The sequence below is a fragment of the Rattus norvegicus genome, chromosome 3, assembly GCF_021556685.1.
Source record: "Rattus norvegicus strain SHRSP/BbbUtx chromosome 3, alternate assembly SHRSP_T2T, whole genome shotgun sequence".
Classification (NCBI taxonomy): Eukaryota; Metazoa; Chordata; class Mammalia; order Rodentia; family Muridae; genus Rattus; species Rattus norvegicus.
In genome coordinates this window covers 123,757,499-123,785,093 of record NC_141536.1, presented here as the reverse complement: position 1 = coordinate 123,785,093, position 27,595 = coordinate 123,757,499, and the positions used below count along the sequence as shown (strand labels likewise).

The following is a 27,595-nucleotide window of genomic DNA, read 5'->3' as shown; positions in this document are numbered from 1 at the left end:
ACCTTGTGGGCAAAGGCTGGAACGTTTCTGTAAGTCACACAGAGGGTATTCCCTTTAAAGATAGGAAGCTTTCTGTGTGAGATGATTTTGATCGATTCTGCCGTCAGGGAGAGCTGTTTATCCTCTATCTCCAAATCCATGTTTGACCTTGGGTAGTTTTAAAGGCATTAGGTTCAGAACTCTCAGGGGGAGTATAGAAAGATTGCGTCAAAGATGAATCTAACACTCTAGTGAGGAAATCCAACAAGATGGCAAAGCCAGTTTAAAGATGAACTGTACATAGCTCTGGGATAAGATTCCTGACCCAGATAGAGACTTGGCTAATATCTTGTAGGGCTTGTAGGGCGGTGAGATGACAGCTCTGTATGTCTTTGGTTTACTAGATAGAAACCACAAACACTAATCCCACAGTAACAAAGGGATTTCATAGGGTGTGCAAATGATTGGAATTTATTCTTTAACTTTATAGTAAGTTAAAGAAGGGAACTTGGCCAATCAGTGAGTCCATTTGACAGTGCACCAGCATGACAAATGGAAAGATTTGCATGACTTTTTTAGTTGGCTTCCCTTCTAAGGTTTTAAGTTTAAGGATATGAGCGAGCCAGTTTCACTTTGAGTACTGTGTGGTGGAACCTGTCACTGGCTGCCAAGCAACTTGATTGTCTTTTAAAAATGGCCATCTGTGGTGTCTCAGAATGTACTGTGTGAGAAGAGGGTGTTTGTTTGTTTGCTTTTAATTTTAAATTTTGTTTTTCAAACCTAAAAAGGAAAATGAAAATCTCCTGAGAAGCTTCAATGAAGATCCACTGCCAGGTCACACCCCAGGCCGATTCAGTAAAACTCCCTGAGAATGGATCCCTGAATGCAGCTTATTTTAAACGTCACCAGGAAGCTTCGATGTGCAGCTGTGGTAAGCGGTTGGGGAGGGGCAGAAGCTTATTTTAAAATTAGGACCAAACTAACATGTATTACCCAGTTTTTCTCCAAATATCAACCCTATTACGAAATGTTTCATTAAAAACTGATCAAATGCCACTTTAAAGACTGGGCTGTGGCCCGTTATATAAATGTATGGTTTATTTGGTTAATCTTACTGGGTATTTAGTGTTTTGTCCACCTGTTTGTCTCCCTTCCCCTTTTTCTTTCATATGGTGATAATAAACAACACTGTCACAAGTATATTTACAGAGACTTCAGCACATCCTGTATCATTCCCTTATCCATGAAGGCAGACTCACAGACCAAGGAAAATGTTTAAAAACCTCTGAAACTGTTGCCAGCACCGCTCTCCACTGAGTCTTGCCAACTCACCCTACTAAACTTGTGATTTCTTTACATTTTATTTTTAAAATATTTCATACCACTAGAATAATTAAAAACTTATTTTTTTTCTGACATCCTCCTGCCCCAGTGATACTTTTTTAGGTTGACTTTTCTAATCCTGATAAATGTATCTTTTGTATAAGTGGTTAAAGTCCAAAGTCTGATTTGCTGTTTTTCTCAACAGTTCCTTGTCAATAAGACCTTCTCTTTTCATTAGTTCCTGAAGCTTGACATTTAAAATAGAGCTCGCAAGTTTAAAAAAAATGGAGCTTTGCACCTTGAATAGACTTGAGATTTGCCTGGCAAAGCTTGAACTGAATCTATCAGGTTACATTCTTATCTAGATGTTAACAATTATTGCATTTTACAAACACCTTCTTTTAGTTTTAACTCAACCTCATTTAAGGAGCACTCACTCCGGGTGTTGAAAACAACCAGAGCTCATCCTCTCTGAGATGCCTTTAATCTGCCCACAAGCAGCTTGTGGCTTTGTCTGTAACAGTCTCCCTCAATCCGACTGCTCCCCTTTAACCTCCATAGCATTGCTTATGCCAGAGCATTCCCTACATAGAAGGGAAATTCCAGAGCAATGATTATTAATTCTGGATTCAGTTGGACCTATTTTTATATATTGTTGTCACCTATCTATTTAATTTTTGTAAAATTAGAAAAAAACTTAATATCATTGTTCTGTGCTTGAATTTAAAAAAAAATTTGGAATGTCTGTATCCATGTTCATGGAGCATGTATGTCAAAGGACAACTCACATGCACTTACATACACACAAAGACATGGAAATTCAAAATCGTCAAGGCCATAGTACATAGAAAAAGAGAAGGGCCTTTTTAACCTTGTTCAAGTAAATAGAAAAGACAACTTTCAATGAGTGCAGACCTTAAGCTATCTCTTCTACAGTCCTGGAATGCGATGAAGAGAGGGTAGACTTACTAAATCATTGTTTAAAATGAGTAAGTTGTGTGTGGTGACACATGTCTTTAATTCCAATACTTAGGAGGCAGAAAGGGGCTGATCCCTAGGCTTGAGATCAGCCTGGTCTATAGAGTTAGTTCCAGGACAGAAAGGGTTACACAGAAAAAAAATCTATCTTGAAAAATGAACAACATCATCAACAACAACGACGACGACGACAACAACAACAATAACAACAACAGCAACGACAACAACGTAATAGTTCTTTAGCATCGTCACTCTTAGCTTTGCTTTCTTGAATCTGAGACCCCTTCACTGCGCTTCCCCTACAGCCCAGCACCAGAGAAGCCTTGCAAAGGGTTGGCTTCAGAGAAGCCCCATCCCACAGCCCTGCTCTTTAGAAGGATACCTGATGGAGAATGAACAGAATTAAGGGTGTGGTCGAGTAAAGAAGCATCACGTGATGAGCCTTTGAACAATCTAACTTCAAAGTGCTTTCTTCTATCTGTGTCTGAGAAACCAACTAGGTTTTAGAAACCTGACTGGTTGTGGGTTTTGACCATTAACCCCCTTGCTCTAATGATTTCGCGAATGCCAACAGGCAAGCTTATAGAAAGCCTGCTTTTCCTCAAGCTACTCTTTGAGCTGCCTTGGTCCTTTCAGGGAGGGATCCCTCTTATATTTCAAGGGCATTGGGTTGCAGATGCTTATGTTTAGCGGATCATTAAGCCTGTTTCATCCTTTTACTGCAAATGAAGGAGCTATCTGAAGCTTTAGACCTCTTGTGTTTGTTGAACTGAACTGGTAGGGAGAACTAGGAAACTTTCCCTGAGCTCTCTGAGGTACAGACAAAGCTGCACCCATGTTGAAGAAGTTCTTGAAGCTGCAGCACTTCCCGGCACATTTCAAAGCTCCCTTCAGAAGTGAGGCAACGCAGGCCTGACTCTAGCATTTTGCCTTTGGGTAACAGATGTTTCACAGAGAATTTCAGTAATTCTTTTTAATGTTCTGAATAACTCAAGGTTGTTTCAGCTCTTAGTCCCCAAAGTGCCCATGTACCGCCTTGGAATGAGTAAATTGATTAAGCCAAGGCCTATCTGTCTAGAACTTTAAAGGATGGCTCCTTTCTCAGGACTCAGAAAGCTGTTTTCATAGAGCCACTTCTCTTCTGGGAATTTAAGAGAGACATGGTGGGCCTCTCTCAGCAGTCAACCTTGAGTCTGAGTGAAGGAGTTCTCTTAGGGCAGACCTGGAAAGCAGGTGAGGAAGTAAGTTCAGAGAAAGAAGGTCAAGCGAGGTTGATTCTCTGCATCTGACTTACCTTGCTCTGAGCTTTAAGTTCTGCCCTAACACATGCCTTAGAGCATGTCCTTCAGTAGACCAGAAGCTGAGCTTCTTTACTTCCATTTCAATCATTAGCTAAAGACATTTGGGGGCACAGAAACACACAGGCATTTCTGACATCTGGATGAAATAGCTCCCTGTGTGGGGAAAGTCTTAGTTTTTTAAATTTTTTTTGTTTGTTTTTTGTTTTTTGTATTTTGTTTGTTTGCTTGTTTTCCAGCAGCAGACTATACAGAAGCTATGAAGGAGGCTGACAGGCAATCCAAGGGTATCTCATGAGGGATCTGCAGGGCTTGGAATAGGAACTCTTTGGGGACTATTTTCCAGCTCAGGCTGTAGGGAGGAGCCATCTTAAAAACGGGTTCAAGCCATCTGTGGGCTCTGTGGGGACATGATGACACATCCTGTATGGGGATCTCTGCCAGGCAGCAGGGTGGAAGGCTTGGCCAGGTCACCCTGCAAACCGCCTGACTAACCCTCTGCAGGTACCAAGACTTTCTCTTAAGGCCCAGAATACACATCATATGTAGAGGTTTGTTTTTTATCTTATTATACTGAGTATATAGCTGTTAGATAACTTGTGACAGTGTCCCCAAACACACCTTAGGAATGACTTCTGGCACCCGTAAAAAAATCACATCATTGTCATTTTTCAAGAGCCCTATTGAGAATAGAAATGAGCACTGGGGGCTTAGAACGCACTATTTGGATCCTTGTACGTGGTAGCACATTGTAATGCTTCCAACAATATCATGTGGCCACAGAGAAGTAACAACATACTACAGTTCTTAGCTGGTGGAGGGCCCAGGAGAAGGTGTGAGTGCATCCCTACACTCTGATTCCAAAGACAGGAAAGGCATACTCTGACACACACACCCTTACTCTTCCAGTCTTTGTTTTAATTACAGGCTTTGCCCTTGTGAAGTGTTTGATTCCTGGCTTGGACTGAGGCTGTGGCAAGGTGAGCAGGTTACAGATAACTTTAAGAGCTTTTCTCCTGGGTGTCTGTGAAAACAAACAAACAGGCTTTTGAAAAGCCGGAACGTTGGCAGTGAGGGTCATCCCACTCTTCAAAAGCCCACCTTGGGCTTCTGATTTACCAAATGCCAATAAAGCAAATTTGCAGGGCTCTCTCATTTCCTAACTAAAGCTAATCTCAAGCTTTGAGGAGAGCTATCCTTCTATGTCATTTAGAAACTTTATGTAGAAAATGTCAAAGAATGGTTCTCATTAGCCTTTTTTCTTAAATTTAAATGAGAATCAGTCTAATGCCTTTGTTATCCTTGCTTCATAGGTAGAAGTGCAAGACTAAGGTGGCTGGAATGCACAGTTCTGGGTCCTGGAGGCGGTAAGACACAGAGTTGCAGAGATGGGAAATGGCTCCAAAGAGCCTGAATTGCTTACTTAGGTCAATGTTGAAAACACTACCCAAAATTTAAATATACAGGACAGAAAATCATTTTTTTCCTTGTATTGGAACATTGAATACTTTAGACTTATGTAAAGATTACCTAATTTTCTAAGGGTCTATGCTTTTCTTTGATGATCTATTTAATTGTGAGTCAAGGCTCACCTTGTAGCCCAGGCTGTCTTGGCTCTCACGGACTTCCTCTCTCAGCTTTCCAAGTGCTGGCATCACCCATTACAGGCAGGCGCCTTTATCCAGTGATACGCTATTTTCTTTTTTTAAACAGCTTTATTGCAGTATAACTGATGTAAAATAAATGTGCATATCAAATGCAAAATCTCATAAATTGCCATGAAACCCTTGCCACAAGGAAATGAATGCATTTGTCACCCTCCCAATAGTTTTAATGTGTGCTTATTCTTAATTAGAGATGGGATTGTAAAGGTGGATATTTGTTTGCAGAAGACTAAACAAATGAACTTGACCCTTGACCCATTGTAGATGCAGATGATTTCTTTCTGGTAGAAAATACATTGTCAACAAATATCATAGTGCACTAATCTGCTAGAAATCATTTTAATGAACTTATTTCAATTTCCTTCTCCTGGCTGACTATAAATATTTGTTCTTCGGATACTCTGGGACTCTAAAACAATCTTTGGCATATGCTTATTACAGATTCATGTAAAAGTCATGATCTAATAATTTAAAAATCTTTCTTTGCAAACAAATAACCCAATTAAAACTGGGGCACGGAACTTAGCAAACAGTTCTCAAAAGACGAGACATATCGCACTGAACCACAATTAGCCGTCAGGGAAATGCAAATCCAAACTACTTTGAAATTTCATCTTCTGCCTGTAAGAATGGCCAAGATCAATAAAACAAATGATAGAACATACAGGGAGGATGCGGGGAAACAGAAACACTTATTCATTGCCAATGAGAGTGGAAATTGGCACAACTATGATGAAAATCAGTGAGGAAACTGAGAATTGATCTACCTCAAGATCCTGCTAGATGTCTTTTCAGCATATACTCAAAGGGCTCATACTACAGAGAGGCTGGAAACAATCTGCATGTCTATCAACAAATGGATGGATAACAAAAATGTGGTCCATTTACATGATGGGATGTTATTCAGCTGTTACTAAACATAAAATTATAAAATTCGCAGGAATAGATATAGAGCTACCAAAAAAGTCACCTGGAGTGAGGTAACTCACACTTTGGAAGATAAATATTGCATGGTTTCTCTTACATATGGATGTTAGCTTTTAAGCTTTCAATGTGTATGCTACAGAATACATCTGGATAACCACAGAGCTTAAGTGCCTAGTTAGGGATTAGGGATAGAAAGACCATCTCCCAAGGATAAGAAAATAGAATAGAGTCATGGAGAGAAAGGGGGAAAACTAGAATAACAGCATGAAGAGGTGATGGGAGTAAAGGGTAAAGGAAGAAATATGGGGAAGGGCAACTAACACTAAAGGCCTTTTGAAAAACTACGGGGGAACCTACTGCTATAGTAGCTTTATTAAACATATATGAAAGTAATTGAAATGAAATCACAGTGTCCCAATTAGACATTCTATGCCACCATGTAAAACCCCCAGTTACAAGAATGGGTTATTTCTTATTGGGTCCTTGCCAAAGGGTTCCCATAGAGGTCCCCAACCCCCACAACTTGATGGCTGAAGACACTACTCATGTCATCAAATATGGAGAAGTCAAGCTGGTGCCAAACTTGAAGATTCACTCTATTATTAGTATCTGGAGAGTACTCTGCACCAGAAGAGAAAGGTAGTCATCCTTATTACCTAGCTACAAATGCTGCCACAATCTAACAATGACTTGTCTCCAAAATATACCAATACAATAATGGCACATATGTTATGTGCACAACCAACCGCTTTCTGCTTGGATCTAAGGTCCACTTCATGAAAGGGTACTCATACCTGATAGTGTTAAAGTTCCCAAGATCCTGAGACTAGGTAAGTCATGGGCCTAGGAAAAAGCCTAATGCCATCAATCTGCCAAAAGAACTTAGCAGTAAATGACTCCTAATTGCATGCTATTGTGCCCATTGATCAGTGCCTCACTTAATATCAAAGAAGTTTCTTCTTTCAGTAGGTGGTTCCCACCACTGGTAAATGTACAGAGAGTGAGAGACTTTGGAGGGTTCAGCTCTAAGCGGAATGTTTTCATCAAAGCCCTCTCCTTAGGGGATTCGTGCGGAAGAAGAGGCAGAAAGACTGTAAGACCCAGAGGAGATGGATTACTTCTTGGAAACAGTGCCTTCCAGACACAACGGGAGTGATGCACAGGCGAAGTCACTGTGGCAGAGACTGCGGCGACACACACAGATCATGCCCAATCAAACCGAATGAGGGGGGAAATGGACATGGGATTCCGCCCTGGTGAAGAAGCTGTTTGTCAGTGATACTTGCTGGTAAAGGGAACATATGTTTTCTCTAGTGGTGTCTCACTGGGTATCTCAGCCACATTTCAGGATATGTCCCATGGCTGGCCAGGAGAAGTGTGCCAACCTAAGAGGAACTCAGTGGTACTTTTTTGAACCCTTTTTATCATTCTGCTTTCTTCTGGCATTTTTGTTTGTTTATTTTTTGTTTTTGTTTTGCCTCATTGGTCTTTTGATTGTTTCAATTTTCATCTTTGTGGGTTTTATTTGGGGGTGGTTGTTTCTTGTTTTGTTTTTTTGAAAGAGAAAGAGAAAGAACATAGAGCTGAGCAGCTAGGGAAGTAGGGGGGATCTGGGAGGAACTGGGAGAGGAAAAACATGATCAAAAATACACTGTATACATTTTCTTTCTGTTAGAAAAAGGAAAACTGGGCTGGAGAGATGGCTCAGCTGTTAAAGGCTCACAACCAAAAATATAAGAAAAAGGAAAACTATTCTTTGCCACTACAGATTTGTGTGTGTGTCCTCAGTGTGCCTAAATGTAGAAAATATCCTCAAAAATTTGTTTCCCCTTAAAGATGGTGGAATTCTAGGTGACTGTAGAAGGTTTGCTGGCCCTGCAAGAAAGCAAGTTTATGAATTTCCTTGCTCTATCTTTGTTATGTGCTGGTGGATGTACTCAGTGAACCCCAGTGTGACCGAGGTTCTTGGTCTTATCAGCTCCCTAGATTTAAGATGTTCTCTTTTGTAGCTTCAAACATATCTTAAAATTTCCATGAGTTCCCTTATAAAGAGGAACATATTTTGAGCAAACAGGAGTTTGTGGTCCTGCAGTGCATTTGGTTATCTCAGGAGATGTGGCAAAGGTGAAAGGATCCATGAATAACACATCAGAGAGAGAACGCACGCAGGAAGGTTAGCTGCCGTAATCACAAGGGCAGCACCTCTTCCTTCAAGTGGATTTGTGTCCCTTTTTGGAAGCAGCCTCAGGTTTGTTTGACATTTCCAAGGGATCAGAATTCAGGCTTATTAATCCCAGTTCCTTTAGGAAGAAACCCAGTGAGAATGGCTCTCTGCCTTTACTGAACTTCTCCAAATGTCTGGGCACTCTCCCTTATATTACCCTCTCTCTTGCTTGCCCTCCAGTCAATACAACCAGCATCTTCTGGAGGAGGCTGCTGGCCAGGGCCCAGGTCTCCTCTGGGAGTTCCTGTGGCTCTTAGGCGTTCAACGCTGGTGCTTTTGCTACTTTTTCCTCTGGATTCTTTGTGTCCCCTTCACACTGGGACTGGTTCTCACAGGGAAGCATTTTAGTCCAGGTGTCTGGCTCATGAACACCATGGAGCACAGCTGTGAGGCAGGGATTTGCCCACACCTTGCTGCTGCAAAACATGTGAGAGGCCATGGGTTTGAGCTGATCATTGCATTATTCCCATGGGCCAAATGTAAAGTCATCTTTGGTAAGTTTCCATGTCCCCAACTGACACTAAGTTGTTTATCTAACTTTGAAAACAAGGGGAGTGCGAGAAGACAAAAGATACTAATGTCCCCAGACAAGCTAGCTTTAACTGTCATGATGAGGTTGGCTCTGTTTTATCCCATAAAAAGATAATGATGACACCTGCTTTTCACTCTCTATTCCTTATTTCTAAGCCCTTTGCTGCTTGAACAGCCAATTTCCCCTGCCATATTCATTCATGCACTCCTTCTACTTTAGAGGGCAAGGCACTGTCCAGCTGTGGAATCTCAAATAAAAGCCTCAGAAGGCTTTTATTTTTATATTTCTTTGTGGCACTTAAAAAAAATGACACTGAGCTCTCTCCTAACAGTTTACTTGCATGAAGTACAATATAATCATACACAAATATTGATTATACTATATTATTTAGGGGATTATGAAAAGAAAAATTACCTGCATGTGTTCAGTACTGATGAAAAAACTGAACAGATTTTGTCTGTGATTGGTCGAATTTATTCATATAGAAACTATACACGCGGGCTGACTGTGTGGTCTGGGCAGCCTTGAAGAGCAATACTTCTAAAACTTCAGCTACAATTTTTTTTCTTACGTTGAGAGTTTGTTTAACATACAGAGTCCTGAATTCTAACCACAGTGGTCTGTGATTAGCATTCTCATCACGTGGTTCACAGACCACACTCTGAACAGAAGCACAGACACCTGGAAAGCTTCAGGCTCTGCTGCATGACCAGAGAAGCTATATTCCATTGCATGAGAGCCAGGAGGGAATTAACATTTGAGGATGGTTCTTTTTTTCCCCCCTAAGAAACCCAGCAAAAGCCATACGAGGCTCTTTGTTGTTTAGAAACAGCACTGAAGCCCTTCGAGAGGGTTCTTTTCTGTAGCCTTAAAGAATGATGTATTTATGCTCTTCTTCCTGCTCAGAAAGCACTTGATGAGAACTGTTATTCCTCTAGTGAGAAACACAACTTGAGACTCAGTCTGTGGTGGCTACTGGCAATCATTCCATGTTCGTCCATAGGGCTTCACAGCCAGGGCCCACCATTAAGGAAATGAATGAATGGGGAAAGGAATGATTACAGTCTCTGCATCTGCAGTACAGATATACCCTAGTAGTAAGTGAAGCTCTACCGAAGTATTGAACAACCTTTCCGAGCACTGTGGCCTTACCAGAAGCAAGACATGGGCCCTGGTGTGAGGTGAAAATAGTCTAGGCTAATGGCTTTCCACTAATTAGCACTAGAAAGGATGTATACCCACAACCTCCTTATTAAACTTGAGCTTGCATTTTCTCTTCTGTGAAGCAGAATTACTCATGTGCTCTTCATGCTGCTGTGAACAGAGCACTTCACTCTGAGGTACATGGGCCTGCAGTATCAGCATTTCCTGCAAGTGGGTTACAAGTGCAAATTCTGAGGACTCAGCTCTGCAAACCAAACAGTGTTTTGGGATGGACCTCAGCCATCTGTACTTTAAAGAGCCATCCAGGGGATCCCACTGTGCCCTTGTTAATTTCTTCCTCCCTTTCCCAAATTGATAGCCCTTAGAGAGGTCTGGAAAGAGGGAATCTCATTTGAGAAAACAATCCTATCATATTGGCCCGTAGGGAAGCCTGTGAGGTATTGTCTTGATGAATGACTGATGTTGGAGGGCCCAGGCCACTGGGGACCATGACATCCCAAAGAGGTAATTCTGAGCTATATAAGAAAGCTGGTTGAGCAAGTCACGAGGACTAAGCCAGTAAGCTTGCTGCCCTCTGCTTCAGTTCCTGCCTCTCCTGGTTCCTGCCTTGAGTTCTGCCCTGACTTCCCTTCATAATGGACTGTGAAGTGCAAGGTGAAAGAAACTCTCTCTTCCCCAAGTTGCTTTGGATCACAGTGTTTATCATGGCAAGAGAAATTGGGCTAGGACAATGTGGAAATGACTCTTGCCTGGAATGAGGGATTCTCCATCCCTCTTTGTATCCATGCAGTGAGAAGGTGAATGAATAGCTACTTTAATGGATCACAAGGTAGACTCTATGTTAAAAAAAAAAGTCTTTGCGAGGGGCGCTATAGATCAGCTAACCAGTACATGATCTTGCCAACTAACTTTATTGTGAGTTGAGATGAACTCAGTCCAAACTGCTGACATTCACAACAAAGAGCTAAATAAATGAATCTCTTTTGACTTCACTAAGTTTTTTTTTTTGGGGGGGGGGTCATTTGTTACACAGCATAAGCTAACTGACATACTGACAATAACTCAGGGTGCTATGGTGCCATTGTCTTCTTTCCCTAGCCTGCCCTTCATACTAAGGCGGCTCATTTCTTTTTATTCTCTTACATTAGGAGTTTTTTAGAGAGTGCACCTAACACTCTGAGTGAGCAGCAGGCAGTAAGTGGAGCAGAAACAAAGCCAGCGATGTCAGAAATGGATGGTGCTGCCTTTGGATCTTTAATAAAAGAAAATAGGCCAAGGGGAACAAAGGAAGCTTGACTTAATCTAAATTTTTCATATGGCATCTGAGAAACAACTTGTGATTCTATTCTTAGCCTGTTCCTTTACTGAAAGGGAAATTTATTTTCAGTTAGTACCTATCATGGTCTATGAGGGAAAGCCGAAGTTGGGGTTTAAGACAGAAGGAAGTCGGTGAAACTGGATTTTTTTCATCATATTTCATTTCACACTCCTTCCCCCCAACACACAAATGCTGTTGAACTAGACCAGATGTCACCACCAAAAGGAACTGAGGATTGTTGATGGATTGTCTTTACCACTCTGATGATGGCCATCAGTTAGTGAGAGATCTGGGATGCTGGGCAGAAAGGGCATCCCTGCAGCTCTCCCAACACCCCAACACCCAAGGGGATTCTTGCCTCTTCATGAGCAGTTCCCTACTTTTCTAACATTGGGGTCATCTGGGTCTTAATTATAGGCAAGAGGCCATCCTGTGAGCCCTGAGGAAGCCAAGTTAACAGTGGGGCATTTGCTTCATATCAATTAACTAAGAAGGACCGTATCATCACTCTCAATTACATATACAAAGAAGATGAGGCACCAGATATTGCATAACTTCCCCTTAGGTCATGGTCCAGAACATGTGCCCTCAACTCTATGTTAACCTGGGACCAAATGCCAGAATAGAGTTTGAGACATAGTAGATATTTGACAAATAGTAGGACTGACTGAATATCATGAGCTGTAACCACAGTGAAGTCCCCAGGGGTTGGTAATTGTGCCTATAGAATCAATATTAGTGATGAGGTCTTGATTTGTTCTCCCGCTATCCCTTTCTCACCACTTAGAAGCACACGATTAGCTCACCTAGTCCTTTTGGATTTCGAGGGGTCCCGAAATGAAAAAGTAGCCATTTAGTAGGAAGTGTAAGAGAGTCATCTGGAAGGTGAGATTCCTCAGCAAGGAGCCTGCTGACTCCTCAGGTTGTGGATGCATTATTCATGTAGGCAAGGGCACTGAACCCATGCATGGCATAAGGCAAGTGCCTTCCTCACCTGTGACTATCAGAACCACATGCCACTTGCTACTTCTTCTTTGTCAACATATCCTGGGCTCAAATACTCAGCCTACACTTGAGGGTAAAGAAAAACATACCAGTGCAGCTTCTCTGCATTTATTTTATACCTTGCTTCTTGTCTTATCACACCCTCTCCTACATACGTGGATAGACATTGTCTCAGTTCCTTTTCTACAGTTGTGACAAAACAGCATGACCAAGACAACGTATAAAAGAAAGCATTTAATTAGGCATATGCTTCCAAAAATTGGAGTCCATGGTGGTGGAACAAAGGCATGGCAACACAAATAGCTGAGAGCTCACATCTTGATCCATAAGCAGGAGGCAGAGAGAGGCACATTGGGCACGGCATGTGTTTTTTGAAACCTCACAGCCTGACTCCACAACATAACCTAACAGAGCTTCAGCAAGTCCATACCTCCTAATCCTTCCCAAACAGTTTCAGCAACTCGGGACTAAGTATTCAAACTTATGAGTATGTGGGAACCATTCTTACTGAAACCACCTCAGGTGTCCCCATAACATCCATACTTGCTAGTCTACGTTTCTCTAAACCAGGAAAATCCAATTTGAGATTCTGCCTTTGAAATGTGGCAGTTCAGAAATAGCTTACAGTTAGCTGTCCACAGTGAAATCATTAGAATTCCAAGTTTACCTACCAACCTTCAGAGTGGATTCCTCTTATTAAGGAATAGAATGAATTTTAATGGACTTCTGGAGATATTGCCAGTGCTATCAGACACTAGGTTAGGTTGAAGGACACAGAGCTTTGAAGTGACAAGCTCTTGCTTTTAATTTTAACCAGAAATAAATTAACATACATTTATTCCATTTCTATTCTATAAGCAGGAAGATGATTTCTTCCTTTGAAACCAGTCTTACTATGTAGCCTATGTTGGTTGCATATTTGTGATCTTCCTACCTTACCTCCTAAGGCTGAGATTATAGCCCACATAAGTGTATATGAGTCACACACCTTGCAGAGAGGTGAATTTATGAGAGAATAATGTGGAAGGATGGGAAAAAATAAACATGATTTTCTATTTACATGTTTTTTTCTAGGTTCCAAATATGGATGTGGTGGCAAGTAAACAAGCCATAAGACCTGCTCATAAGTCTGCATAGTTACTAATTCATTTCTAACGAACAGCAAGTGGTTCTATGGGAACTGCCAGAGTGTGTGAAAGCTGACTTTGATAGTTTCACACCTTGAAACCTAATGAATTCAGTGCACTGGAGAATGGAGGCATAGCCAGCATGAGGACATAAACCTAACACTGAGAACCCTGAGACTCAAGTGAACATTTAGTTCACTACGCACAATTCATAGCTCATCTAAGTTCTCAGAATCAGAAACTTTTTCTGCATTGCCAGTAACCATCACTATCCTGAACTAAAAATGAATGAGGATAGATTGGTCTTCCTAATGTGAAAGACAAGGCATGGAGATGTAGATGGAGGGATTACTGGATAATTTGTTAGTGCTAATTATATGTGGTGCTGGAGATTGAACACAGGCCCTGTACATACTAGACAAAGAATGTGTGTGTGTGTGTGTGTGTGTGTGTGTGTGTGTGTGTGTGTGTATGAGGGAGACAGAGAGAAAGACTTGGCAACCGTTTTCATTAACAAGTAATGACCCATTACAGTGACTCCATGTGGATTTGACCACATGTACCTGACATGTTATGACAAACAGGACACTTCATCTCTGCTACAGTTAGCCTAAGAACACATATTTCCATCAAATAAGGCAGTTTATTCTTATTCTATTTTATGAAAGGGCAAAGCCAGATTGGAGAGCATTGTACAAAAGAGGCGACGTGGTAGTTTGAATGAATACTGTTCCCCATGGGCTCATACAACTGAACATACTGGGTGCTGTTTGGGGATGTTATAGAACCTTCAGGAGTATACTATTGGAAGTAGGCTTTGAGGGTTTATAGTTCCATTCCACTTCCCGCTTGCTTTCTCTGCTTCTTGTGTATACATAAAGATGTTATCGGCCAGCTTTCTGCTCCTGCCACCATGCCTTCTCAACCATTATGTGCTCTCTCTCTCTCTCTCTCTCTCTCTCTCTCTCTCTCTCTCTCTCCCCGCCCCCCACAAATCAAAACTAGACTTTCTTCTGCATTTCGTTGTGGCATTTTATCACAGTAACAGAAAAGAAGCTAGTACACTTGACACATGCTTTCCTGTTAAGGAAATGCATGTTAAGGGCATGAATGCCAAAGGAAGACTGAGACACTTGATGTAAGAAAAGAGAGGGGACACATGACAGCTAAATCCACAGTATAAGTCTGGAAGTCTTGGAATAGGAAGAAGCCCTTACTAGAAAACCTGAGGAAATCCAAATAACTGTACGGTGCATTCTGCCTGTAACAGGCCTTTATGCTAATGCATTTGCTTTTAGAAATTTTGCTTACTAGCTAAATGGACCAACATTGATTTCATGATTATAATAAATTATAGTGCTGTAAGGTGTTAACATGGGAAATTAGGTGAGAGTCAGACCATCTTTACCATTTTCAGGTAAATCTAAAATTATGCTAAACAAAATCTATAGTTTAAACCCACTCTAGAAATTATAATTTAATTGATTTAGATACCCTAAACCAGGCTTGGGCTATGGGGTTGTTTTTTAATGGATATGGGACTAGAGAGATGGCTCAGTGGTTAAGAGTACACACTGCTTTCAAAGAGGACTCAAGTTCAGCTTTCAGCACCCATGCTGGGTGGCTCACAACTGCCTGCAACTCCAGCTACAAGAGATTCCTTTTGGACTCCACTGGCACTGTATTTATATGCACCCTTTACATACACACTCTTAAAAACTTAAAAACTTAAAAAAGATTACTGAATATTTTGATATGTAGGCAAATTTCAAAAAAGCATGAATATACATTGGAAGGAGCTACACAGCTGTGGGACATAACGGACATCATCAGGATCTTGTGAATAGCAGGCAGGTGCTCTCTAACACTGAGCTATGGCCCCAGTCTATCACACCTTGCTAATGGGCTGCATTTATTGTTGTATTTGTTTGCAGAAATAGATAGCTAATTCTCATGGCCTTTTACATTGCATAAATGGATATTCAGATATAATCTTTGGGGGTGAGAATTGGGTGAATGGAACACCTATAATCTGAGTTTATAGTGGCAATTGACCATTTACAGGTAATTTGAATATAATCTATGGGCAATGAAAGGTTTCTCCTGTTCCAGGCCTCCTGAGCTAACTTACTTAGTTAGACATTTAGGCCTTATGTGTCCTCATATTTTCTTAGTCCACACAGCCCGTCTGTCCTCTCTCAGGACAAGTTATAACCATTATAAGAAATGGTGCAGGTATCTTAACCATATTCCTGTTAATCTTTCCTGGCAGGTGTGTCTGTTTCTCAAATGCTGCATTGATGTATTTCGGGGTTCCCGTCTGGGATTCTACTGAGCCCTGCCTGTGGCTGACAAGAAGATCCTCCCCTGAAGATGCCTGAGAGTTCGTATAATCCTCTAAAGACTGACTAATACAAGCCTACATAAGCTCCCTCCCCAGCCTCAAAGCTGGGCTAGATGCAATCTTTACTCCAGAGCTCCCTGGGGATCAGGCGCAGAGTAGTCTCTACCTGCTACCATACCCATGTTGACTCTTCCGAGTTCCATCCTGTATCCCTCATGTTCTTGTGAGTTTTGCTTGAATTGTTTTCCTAACAATTCTTCCCATGCCCCTCCAACAGCATTTGTGGACTGACACTTCTCCAAGGCTGAGCAGGCTTGGGACTGTTTGTGACTGCAAATCAATGGTCAGAAATTCTCCCAGTCATCTCTGGTCTGTGGTCTCATCACAGTCCCTGTCCCTATCTGGTTGTTTCCTTGCCCTTCCTCCCAGGCCCATCAATTTGATGGCTATCTCTTTCTTTAAAATAGTACTGCAAAAGGAGTCCTTGCCTGTTGTGATCACATGTTTGCCCATTGCCTGCTGAAGCACTTGGCATGCAGTGGCTGCTGGATAAATGTATAGCCAAAAAGAGGCAGTGGAGGATTCCAGTACTGTGGGTTCCAAAGCTCACCGTGAGGATGGGGATGTACAGTGTTGAACCTGACAAGGCTCAGGGGTTACTTTCACTTCTGTAAATGACAGAACCTTAGTTCCAACTGCACCTGCTTGCTAGTCTACCCCATTGAGGTCTGTCACAATGATAGGACAAACCTGGGTTGCCTTGAGGTACGAACAGCAGCATTATTTTTTTTTTTTAATTAACTTGAGTATTTCTTATATACATTTCAAGTGTTATTCCCTTTCCCGGTTTCCGGGCAAACATCCCCCTCCCCCCTCCCCTTCCTTATGGGTGTTCCCCTCCCAACCCTCCCCCCATTGCCGCCCTCCCCCCATAGTCTAGTTCACTGGGGGTTCAGTCTTAGCAGGACCCAGGGCTTCCCCTTCCACTGGTGCTCTTACTAGGATATTCATTGCTACCTATGGGGTCAGAGTCCAGGGTCAGTCCATGTATAGTCTTTAGGTAGTGGCTTAGTCCCTGGAAGCTCTGGTTGCTTGACATTGTTGTACTTTTGGGGTCTCGAGCCCCTTCAAGCTCTTCCAGTTCTTTCTCTGATTCCTTCAACGGGGGACCTATTCTCAGTTCAGTGGTTTGCTGCTGGCATTCGCCTCTGTATTTGCTGTATTCTGGCTGTGTCTCTCAGGAGCGATCTACATCCGGCTCCTGTCGGTCTGCACTTCTTTGCTTCATCCATCTTGTCTAATTGGGTGGCTGTATATGTATGGGCCACCTGTGGGGCAGGCTCTGAATGGGTGTTCCTTCAGTCTCTGTTTTAATCTTTGCCTCTCCCTTCCCTGCCAAGGGTATTCTTTTTCCTCATTTAAAGGAGTGAAGCATTCACATTTTGATCATCCGTCTTGAGTTTCGTTTGTTCTAAGGATCTAGGGTAATTCAAGCATTTGGGCTAATAGCCACTTATCAATGAGTGCATACCATGTATGTCTTTCTGTGATTGGGTTAGCTCACTCAGGATGATATTTTCCAGTTCCAACCATTTGCCTACGAATTTCATAAACTCGTTGTTTTTGATAGCTGAGTAATATTCCATTGTGTAGATGTACCACATTTTCTGTATCCATTCCTCTGTTGAAGGGCATCTGGGTTCTTTCCAGCTTCTGGCTATTATAAATAAGGCGAACAGCAGCATTCTTTTTTTTTATTTTTTATTTTTTTTTTATTAACTTGAGTATTTCTTATATACATTTCGAGTGTTATTCCCTTTCCCGGTTTCCGGGCAAACATCCCCCTCCCCCCTCCCCTTCCTTATGGGTGTTCCCCTCCCAACCCTCCCCCCATTGCCGCCCTCCCCCCATAGACTAGTTCACTGGGGGTTCAGTCTTAGCAGGACCCAGGGCTTCCCCTTCCACTGGTGCTCTTACTAGGATATTCATTGCTACCTATGGGGTCAGAGTCCAGGGTCAGTCCATGTATAGTCTTTAGGTAGTGGCTTAGTCCCTGGAAGCTCTGGTTGCTTGGCATTGTTGTACTTTTGGGGTCTCGAGTCCCTTCAAGCTCTTCCAGTTCTTTCTCTGATTCCTTCAATAGGGGACCTATTCTCAGTTCAGTGGTTTGCTGCTGGCATTCGCCTCTATATTTGCTGTATTCTGGCTGTGTCTCTCAGGAGCGATCTACATCCGGCTCCTGTCGGTCTGCACTTCTTTGCTTCATCCATCTTGTCTAATTGGGTGGCTGTATATGTATGGGCCACATGTGGGGCAGGCTCTGAATGGGTGTTCCTTCAGTCTCTGTTTTAATCTTTGCCTCTCCCTTCCCTGCCAAGGGTATTCTTTTTCCTCATTTAAAGAAGGAGTGAAGCATTCACATTTTGATCATCCGTCTTGAGTTTCGTTTGTTCTAGGGATCTAGGGTAATTCAAGCATTTGGGCTAATAGCCACTTATCAATGAGTGCATACCATGTATGTCTTTCTGTGATTGGGTTAGCTCACTCAGGATGATATTTTCCAGTTCCAACCATTTGCCTACGAATTTCATAAACTCGTTGTTTTTGATAGCTGAGTAATATTCCATTGTGTAGATGTACCACATTTTCTGTATCCATTCCTCTGTTGAAGGGCATCTGGGTTCTTTCCAGCTTCTGGCTATTATAAATAAGGCGAACAGCAGCATTCTTGAGTAGAAAGACCAATGAGTAACCTGGTAGTCCAACACTGGGTCTCTGTTGAGCAGGGGAAACATCCGGGGAAACATCCCTAGGCCTCAGACTTGACCCTCTTGAAAGCTCAGCAAGGTCGATGGGCATTCCTGTTTTTCTAGCCACCACATCACCGCTTCACGGAGGAGCTTCTCTAGCTCACTGCCAGGGTCCCCCCGTACTCCCACTGCGATTGCTGGCTCCAATGAACACTCAAGCTACTCACATCACTCCCTGGGTTACTAATAGAAAACACAGAAAAAGTACTGCTCCAGAGACCCCCTGCCTGCCCTTCTAGGGCTCTGTAGGCCTCACTGGCACTGGGATCATGATTGCAGATTGAGCAATCAAAGTCAGAAAAATAGCTGCAGGCCCCAACTCTGGCAGTCAGGTGGAGCTGGCCTGCAAACATCAAAATCACACAGTTGAGAAGGCCGGCAGCTGAAAAGGCTTTGGGAGGTCTCTCACTGTGTATAAGCACTGAGGTTGAACACACGATCTCAGAACTAGCTGCTGAGGACCACAGAAGGAAGGGAAAAGGGATGTCTGATAAATTCCCCGTGGTGCCTTGGAACCTCTGTCTCTAAATGAAAATCTGAGTTTCCACTGCACTTGGCCAGAATGAATATGGGAGCGGCTGTATGCTTAGTACACTTGGCTTAGGGTCTTGCAACATCTGAAAATTGCCATTTCCTTTAAAAGTGCTTCTCCAACTCTTATACCAGTATCTGCAGCCACCAAGTTAAGTCCAGTGTGTACTTTCAAACACTGTCTAATGCCAGGCATGGAGGCATTTGCTTGTATAAAACAAGGAGGCTGAAGCGGGCTGCCTGAGCTTACCAGTTTGAGGACTGCTTGGGCAATATAGCAAGACTCCATCTAGAAAGAAAGAAAGAAAGAACAAAATCTATCTATCTATCTATCTATCTATCTATCTATCTATCTATCTATCTATCATCTATCTATCTATAGAGAGAGGAAAGGAAGAAAGAAAGAGAGAAAGAAAGAAGGAAAGAAAGAAAGGAAGAAAGAGAGAAAGAAGAAACAAAGAACTCTCAAATGTCATTTATGTGTTTGCAACTTTCACATATGGTCATTAGTGGTGTTCTTGGCTACATGTATCACTGGGTTCACGTCCATTCTAATAGAACTGGAAAATGTTAACTCCTGGTGATGGCTCTGTAATAATATGAGTACTCTAATATTACACTAATGGAAACAAAGCTATTGGCCTGCCAGCAATAGAAAAGATCAGTGCATATATTTCTGTATAGTAATGCTAATTGATAACAGTAATAAATGACCAGGCCATGCTATTATTATGCACTGTAGTATACTTTATATCATTATTTTACAGTATGCTACCATTTGTGAAGAATACTTGTGAAAACAATATTCTGGGGCCTGGGAATAACCCAGTGGTAGAGTACTTATCTGACATCCATGAGGTCTTGTGGGTTAATTCCTAACACCATGCAAAACAACCAACATGTAACAATAGCAGTTCCTGTTACCCCCAGAAGTTGTCTAATCCATTTCATGTATCTCAAGTCTCTTGGTTACATGGAGAATCCATTTAGAGTGGCTGACCTTCCATCTAAGTGAGCAAGCAGGGCTAGGCAAGGTTGGACTTTGGCTGAAATCTGTAGGAGACTAGAATCCCCACCCAACTTGGGATGGACTTACAATGGCTGGTGCTGGAACTTGAAGGTGGCTCCTATAAGGGATCTCAGCTCTACCATTTTTAAAGCTGAGTGACATAGCACTGCATCTTGGTGCATAGATACTGAGTAAGTGATACACACTAGGAGCCTAGCTGACTGTGTGGTAAGTAAATGAATGGCTGAGATGCCAATATCTCTAAGCTGGAGATAGCTTCTGGGATACTTGGGATATCTGGCCATTACCATTTCAAAATTGTAACAGCTTGTTGACAGTCACTGATTTCCCTCATCGTACACCATTTCTGTGCATTGTGAGAGTCTTTTTTTTTTTTTTTTTTTTGCTATTTGCCCCTTGCAAATGCTACAAGCTTTAAGGTTTTCTCAGTTTCAGGGGGAGCCTGCTTTCTCACAAGGGTGGGTGCACACTGCACCCAAGGGAACAGCCCTTACCTATGCATGGTACTCTCACTTTCCTGCCTCACCCCCCACACAATCTTTGCATATATTGGTTACTCTCTTGAAGAGGAGGCTCCAGCTAGAATGGGTCTCATCAGATGTCCCCCTGCTTATCAATGACTCCTGCCCAGTTTTTTTCAAATTCTTCTCTAATTCTTTCCTTACTTGCCAGCACTTTCTAAGACCACTGCCCCAATAATCCTCAAGTAGGCTCTGCTTCTGGATGGACCCAGGGTGATGCTGTATTTCAACTAAATATTGGAGAAGACTTTATGTTTTGACTCTGGGCTGATACAGGATCTGAAAAAGTAGACAGGGCATCTACCCAGGGTTTGATCTTCAGGGGTCTACAATCTGATGTCAGAGCTGAATCTAAAATTTGTGCAGCTGTATATCAGATCACATTGGAATATGCCTGGCTAGGCAGCCTTGAGAGCCAGCTGCTCCTTGCTACTCTATGGACTGACTAAGGTGAGGACTTCCAGGCAGTTGCCCAGCATGTTTTCCATGAAGTAGTAGTAGTAGCAGCAGCAGCAGCAGCAGCAGCAGCAGCAGCAGCAGCAGCAGCACAGTTGAAAAGTCTTCAGGGTTTTTTGTGGTGTCTCCTCCCTCCAGTTCCCTTTGCTGGTGTTTGAAGGAAAGAGGACTGGCTGGTAATTGTTTCTAGCATTATAGGTAGTTCTTATAATTAGAGGAGAAAGCAGGGCTTTCTTGCTTGAATGAGACATGTCTGAAGAGGCAAAGAAAAAACCTTCATATAAAGTTGCCTTTACCAAGGCAGGTCTAAGAAAAATTTCACCAGGTAGACAAAACACTAAGATGTTTGTATTTATTTTTCTGGTCCAAAAACTCATCCTTAATGTTGTGCGGAAAAACATCTTCCTTTTTTCCCTGAATTTACATGGTATTCACATCTGTGGTGCTTCTGATTCTTTGGAAAGATTGGGTTCATGTTCCAGGTGTCCTTTTGGTTCAAAGGCATTCGATGTTTGTACTTAGGGTTCCAATTTTGAATTGGAAAGACACTGGATAGCCTGTGGTGGTAGCATAGGGATGAGCTGTGTTTAAGTTTCCAGATTTATGTAACGGAGTAGAAGGATAGCCTCAGGATAGACAGGAAAAGCTCCATGCCTAGCTGGTGGCCCATACAAAACCTTCTCTAACTCATGCTTCCAAAATTGATGCATACCATTATATACATATATATGTGTTGTGTGAAAATTGCCTTTGATCATCTTCCTTCCCATAATTCCTCCTTTCACATGGACTCTGTGCTTACCTATGTGACTTCTTTGTCCATATGGTCTACTCAGACAATAAATTTTTTTATTGGTAGTGCCTCCCTATTCCCTGACTACTCTCTCCAATTGTTTTCAAGAACTTTACAAGACTTACTGTGTCCACATGCAGCATTAGGACTAGCCTTTTGGATGGGAGACAAACAGCTCTGGCACCAATGATGGCCCCCCTAGCTAAGAGCTAGCAACACCCACACACATGGAAGTGAACCCATGCTTTAGCCACTCAAGCCTTGAAGAACCAAATGTTTAATGAACTTGCTCAATAAGAGATGGTTGAGGTTTCAAGTCATTATGTATTGGGATGTTCGTTCAGGGTCTCCAAGTTATCACTAATGCCTGGATAATATGTGACCTTCTCCTTTTCCTATACAGCTGACTTCCTCCCCCCTTTCCACATAGAGAACATGGAATGATTTGCCAAAAATCACCTCAGATGGCTTCATATCATTGTACATTTGGTTCAGAATCTTTGTCTTACATTCTCATTAGTACTTTAAACCTATGGTAATTATTAGGCTTGCCACAAACTATTTGGTGCTATCATTTCAGAGAGATTGCATATTCCTATTTCACAAATTTGTCTTAAAGAGTATTTTGATAGTTATACGTCAATATAATTGATTTTGCATGTAACCTTGTGTGTTTTGCTTTATTTATTAAAACATGTAACTCTGAAAAGATACCCAGAGACGTCACCACACTGCCAGTGGAAAAGAACAAAAAGCTAAGGCCTTTGCAATTCTTTTCATAGAAAAATACATTGGGTTGTTTGTTGCAGGTTACTTGCTCAAACTTGTTGCTCAAAATAGTGGTGTAACATATGGAAACATTCACAAGAAAAAGGATTTTATAAATAAATATACATATATAAATATTTTGAGACTGTCAGAGAGCAAAGGCCTCTGGTGTGTGAATAAGTGAGGAGATTCCCTCTTGAAGAATGAACCTTCCCAAGACAGAAAACCTGGACGAGATGAGGCAGAGTGGCCCGAGCCTAGAGCCAGCCCTGAAGTGTGAGGCAGTAAAACTGGCTGTAGGTCTTGTCACGTGGTGAATAGTTACATCTGGGCCATGTGTATGATTTCTTACTTTCTAAAAATATAGTTTACAAGTTTATTCCAGATCCTCAAATCTATGATTCTAAACAAGAAGAGGTAGAAAAGAAGACAAATATGGGATAGGGGGACCGTTTTTCTCAAGGGTCATTGGTTTTCTGACCGAGAGTAGAAAATAGGAATGTGTAGAAGCTAAGTGGGAGCTGGCCATTTATTGTGGAGGCCAGAGGAGAAGTGACAGGCAGACATTGCTTTAGCCTTCAGGCCTGGAGCATCTTTGCCCTCTTGTATCTTTCAAAGGCTGCAAATAAGACTTCATGTGGAAAAAGGGACTGCCAAGATTCTAAATTTTGACCAGCTTTAAGGAAAGAATTCTGGAATGCTAGATTGAGTCATTATTAGCTTCCTTATCATCAAATTCATTCTGTGCCACAACAGGATCTTTAGCACTGAGTCAGAAGTATAAGGAGCAGGAAGAATAGTTTTCTCCTTAATAAGGGCTCATCAATTCTCTCACAAAATAGGACTCTGTGCTCCTTGGCATGACTAGCACTGAGGAGGTGGCTTTCAACAGTTCCTTTATTTGCCCCACTCACCATCATCATGGTGCTCTGTGAGATAGGAAATAGGCAGTGAGCATCACAACAGTCTCTCGCTTGGCTTGATGTCTAAGATGTGCATGTCCATAGTCAAGTTGAATGTTCTGAAAACTATAAGCTCACTGAGGAAGGTTTTGCTCCTCAGAAAGGTAAGACCTAAGTTTTCTAGCTACCCTGTCTGACTGCACATATTTCCGCAGTCCTCTGTTCTCACAGGTCCCAATACTAGAAAGGGCAAAGAAGTCTGGTAATCTGATTTTGGCTATACCCATGAGCTCACCACAAAATTGGCTTTAAGAAAATGCTATGTGTTTTTATCATTAACTGTTATGTATGTGTAAGCTTGTTCATGGGTAGAAAGGTAGCAATTAATACCCTAAGATCTTTAGAAATAGCTTGACCAACACTGTCCTGTGTAAGTGCTGAAAATATTATCTACTACTCAGTGTGTTGCTATAGAGATTAAATACAAAACTAGCTACAATAGATAGGACTCTAATAATTATCACACAGCAGGTGATAATGTGAAAATAATCCAAAAATTTCCTAGTAGGGTCTTTTGCCATGTAGACCTCCATTTCCAAGAATTCTCCCTAAAGCAGACTTAGAACTCACCACTGCATATGATATCTCGTGCAACCTTCTCTGTGTTTGATAGAAAAGTTTGATGTGAACACAACTTTGGGGTATTTTGCACTTCATAAAACTTCATTTTTACATTTTATGTTTATTAGTGTATAGAGGATGCTAAATATTTTAAGTGCATGCCATAATCGGTACCAAGTTTGATTGAAGAAAGACTCGGCATTTGCATTTCTTTCCTTGTATATTGTACACATGTATAAAGAAAGCACACATGTCAATCTGATAAGAAAACGAACTCCACCCCACATATGACCATCTCATTGTAGCAGCAGCAGCAGCAGCAGCAGCAGCAGCAGCAGCAGCAGCAGCAGCAGCAGCAAGAGAAACCTCTGAGCACAAGGCTGGAAACAAACAGCACCAACAGATGTGGTTTTGGTGATGGTTCATTGAACAGCTCGCAGCACATTTCTTTTGCACAGTAAAAAATAGTTTTCATATTTCCTTTGTTTCCCTCAAGGGTCCTTGAAATCCAATGCATAAAGCAAGAGGGGGTTAGTGTTTACTTAAGTGAAAACTGGGTCTCTTTGGGTATCTAAACATAATTCTAAGGATCATGAGGCCATTCCCAAAGCAGAGATGCTATCAAAGGCATTTTAAAATCCTTCCCCAAGTAGAAAAAATCAAATACTCCTGAAACATCTTCCCAATTTATCACGTATGCTGTTAAAGTGAAAAAGTAGCGTGATACCACGAGCCATTGATTCTCTAAAAAGAAAACACAATAGAGAAGAAAAGAAGCATATATTCTTCAAATAACCTACAATCAAGAAGTCTAGAAGTACACCTGGGCAAACATTGGCTAATGGAGTTCAGGGACCCATCTTTCTCATTCAGAGGATGGGAGGTAGCAGCAACAGTTGCTGGCATTCATAGTAACCACCTCTTTTTCTTTACATCTGTGAACACCAGGATTGGTTCAGTTCAGGTGAGTTGTTCAAGGTTGTACAGCTAATATAGTTGGGGTGATCTGCAGCCTCTGTCTCTCTTTCCAGTGCTCAGTGAACTCTTCCGAACATTTAGTTGTCTCTGGTCACTCATACCATCATATGCACCTGACTTAGCTTGGAGGACTATGCTCTTGGAGGTTTGCTGACTCCCTAGCAGCATGCAGTCCATTAGAGCAGTGGTTCTCAACCTGTGGGTTGCAACCCCTTTGGAGGGGTTGTCAAACAACCCTTTCACAGAGAGATATCCTGAATATCAGATATTTACACCGTGATTCATAACAGTAGCGAAACTATAGTTATGAGGTAGCAAGGATATAATTTTATGGTTGGGGATGTTATCACAATATGAGGAACTGCATTAAAGGGTGGCAGCATTAGGAAGGTTGAGAACCACTCTGTTAGAAGGTCTCAGTGGATTATGTGTAAATGTGGAAAGCTTGTGGGTAGAAAGAAAACATGTGGACTTATAGTTAAACAAGAGCTCCAAACAGTTAGTGCTTCCAAGGAAATTATGTGAAATGGCCTAAGCCAAAAGTTGAGTGTACTATCTAGCCCGCATTTAGTTCATTATTTGTTACTTTCTTTGTAGCCATTCGACTGTGTATATATTCTGCAGAAAACTAGTTTTTTAAATTTACTTTATGAGAAAAGAAGGAGAAAAAGACATAAAAATTTTCTCATTCAGTGGGTGATGTACATTGCTTTCTCTAAGATAAACGAGGCTAATTTGCTTTGCCTCTTTTTCCTCTTCTAAAACAGAGAATGCTGGAAGTAAAAGGACATTTTTGCAGAAAGCCAAATCAACATGGACAGCAGGTATACATTATGCTGATCCTAATACAGTAGTGAGTGCTTCTGAAGACAAGGGCTGGCCAAAGGCATAAATCAATGCCACAATCTATGTATGGGTAAGGATTAAAAATATCATTTGATACTAATGAACAATAGAAACGTTTATATGTATGCACAGTGCATGCTAAACACCTTGGCTTCATATGTGAAAATGACTTAAATTACTCTTCGTTAATGGCTGTTAATCTCTGAATACAGTTCTGCTTTTAGCATTACTTTTCTTGAGAATTCTTTATGCTTCATTAGCATTTTAACCCCTAGCTCGTAGACGATAAAACATGTTAGTAGAATAATAAATTGTTTACCATAGTTTGTCAGCTAGTTGAGGTAAGTCAAAGCACCTCTTTCAGACATAATTTTATCTCAACATTTAGGGTGAATCTGCTTGCAGGGCTACCAAAAAATTACTGTATTTTCCAGGTTGAAATATCTGGTTGACACAAGGCAGAACTAGTTACAGGGGTGGAATTCATTTCTCTGCAAAGAAGTGGTGATATCCCCAGTCACTCGCTCTCCAAATCTACCTGGTGCAGGGAGGGTATCAAGAAATCAAGAGCTGTCATCTCTGATCTCTGGGGCTTCTCTATTCTAAGGAAGAAAAATGTGTAGCTAGGTAATTATAAAGCTACGCTATAAACCTTCGAGGGAGGTGGAAGTCGTAAACTGATAAACAGAAGGAAAATTCTAAAAGTAGGGGCTGGGGAACTAACCTATATCCTACTTTATTCTGAATCTCTGACTAATGGCCCACAATGGGGAGTTTTCAGGGGATGAAAGTGCAAAAATACTGCATTTTTCTCTCCTGGTCACCTTGGTTTTGCATGCTCCATGAATTTCAGATTGAAGAGTAGGTTTTCTGGCCTAGAAGGTACCAAGATTCTTGACACTTCAGTCTTTCCCCTTGGTAAGAAGTGGTTTACACAGGCAGGTATCCCTACGAAGGTGAATGCTGAAATACAAAACTATAATAAAGGGATTATATATTGTCTTGTGGTTACCATGTAAATGAAGACGAATTTACCCAAAGGCATATCTTAGTTATTTATTTAGTCTAAGTGACTAAGTATGTTTCTTAATATACTCATTTTTGATAAAGTGGCCTTGCTGTAGGTAGATACTGACCAGTACAGGAAGCCTTAGGTCAATTGCGTATGTCGAATTTTTTTTAATGTGTGTGCATATGCCTGGACATGCATGGGTGTTCATGCATTTGGGTGCTTATATGTTTCGAGGCCAGAAGATAGCCCCAGAAGCCAGGACTCACGTATAACATCTGCTTCATTTCAGTCAGGGTTTCTTGATGGCATAGGGCTCCTCATTAGGATGGTCTAGCTGGTCAGTCCTTTTGTCTCTGTCTTCCCAGCACTGAGACCACAGGCATGGGCGACCATGCCTTGTTTTTCGTGTGGGTTCTGGAGATTAAATTTAGGTCCTTCAGCTTG

The 27,595-nt window shown here is 41.7% G+C and overlaps 1 protein-coding gene and 1 long non-coding RNA gene across 5 annotated transcripts in view; one reads left to right on the top strand and one right to left on the bottom strand.

Moving 5' to 3' along the window:
* Positions 1–27,595, bottom strand: part of Snap25 (synaptosome associated protein 25) — a 78,818-nt gene that overhangs the window by 43,224 nt on the left and 7,999 nt on the right.
* On the top strand, positions 604–11,080 carry LOC134486161 (uncharacterized). The gene is made up of 4 exons (XR_015683823.1): positions 604–910; positions 4,506–4,558; positions 4,892–4,945; positions 7,231–11,080. It is a non-coding gene; the product is annotated as an uncharacterized LOC134486161 (long non-coding RNA).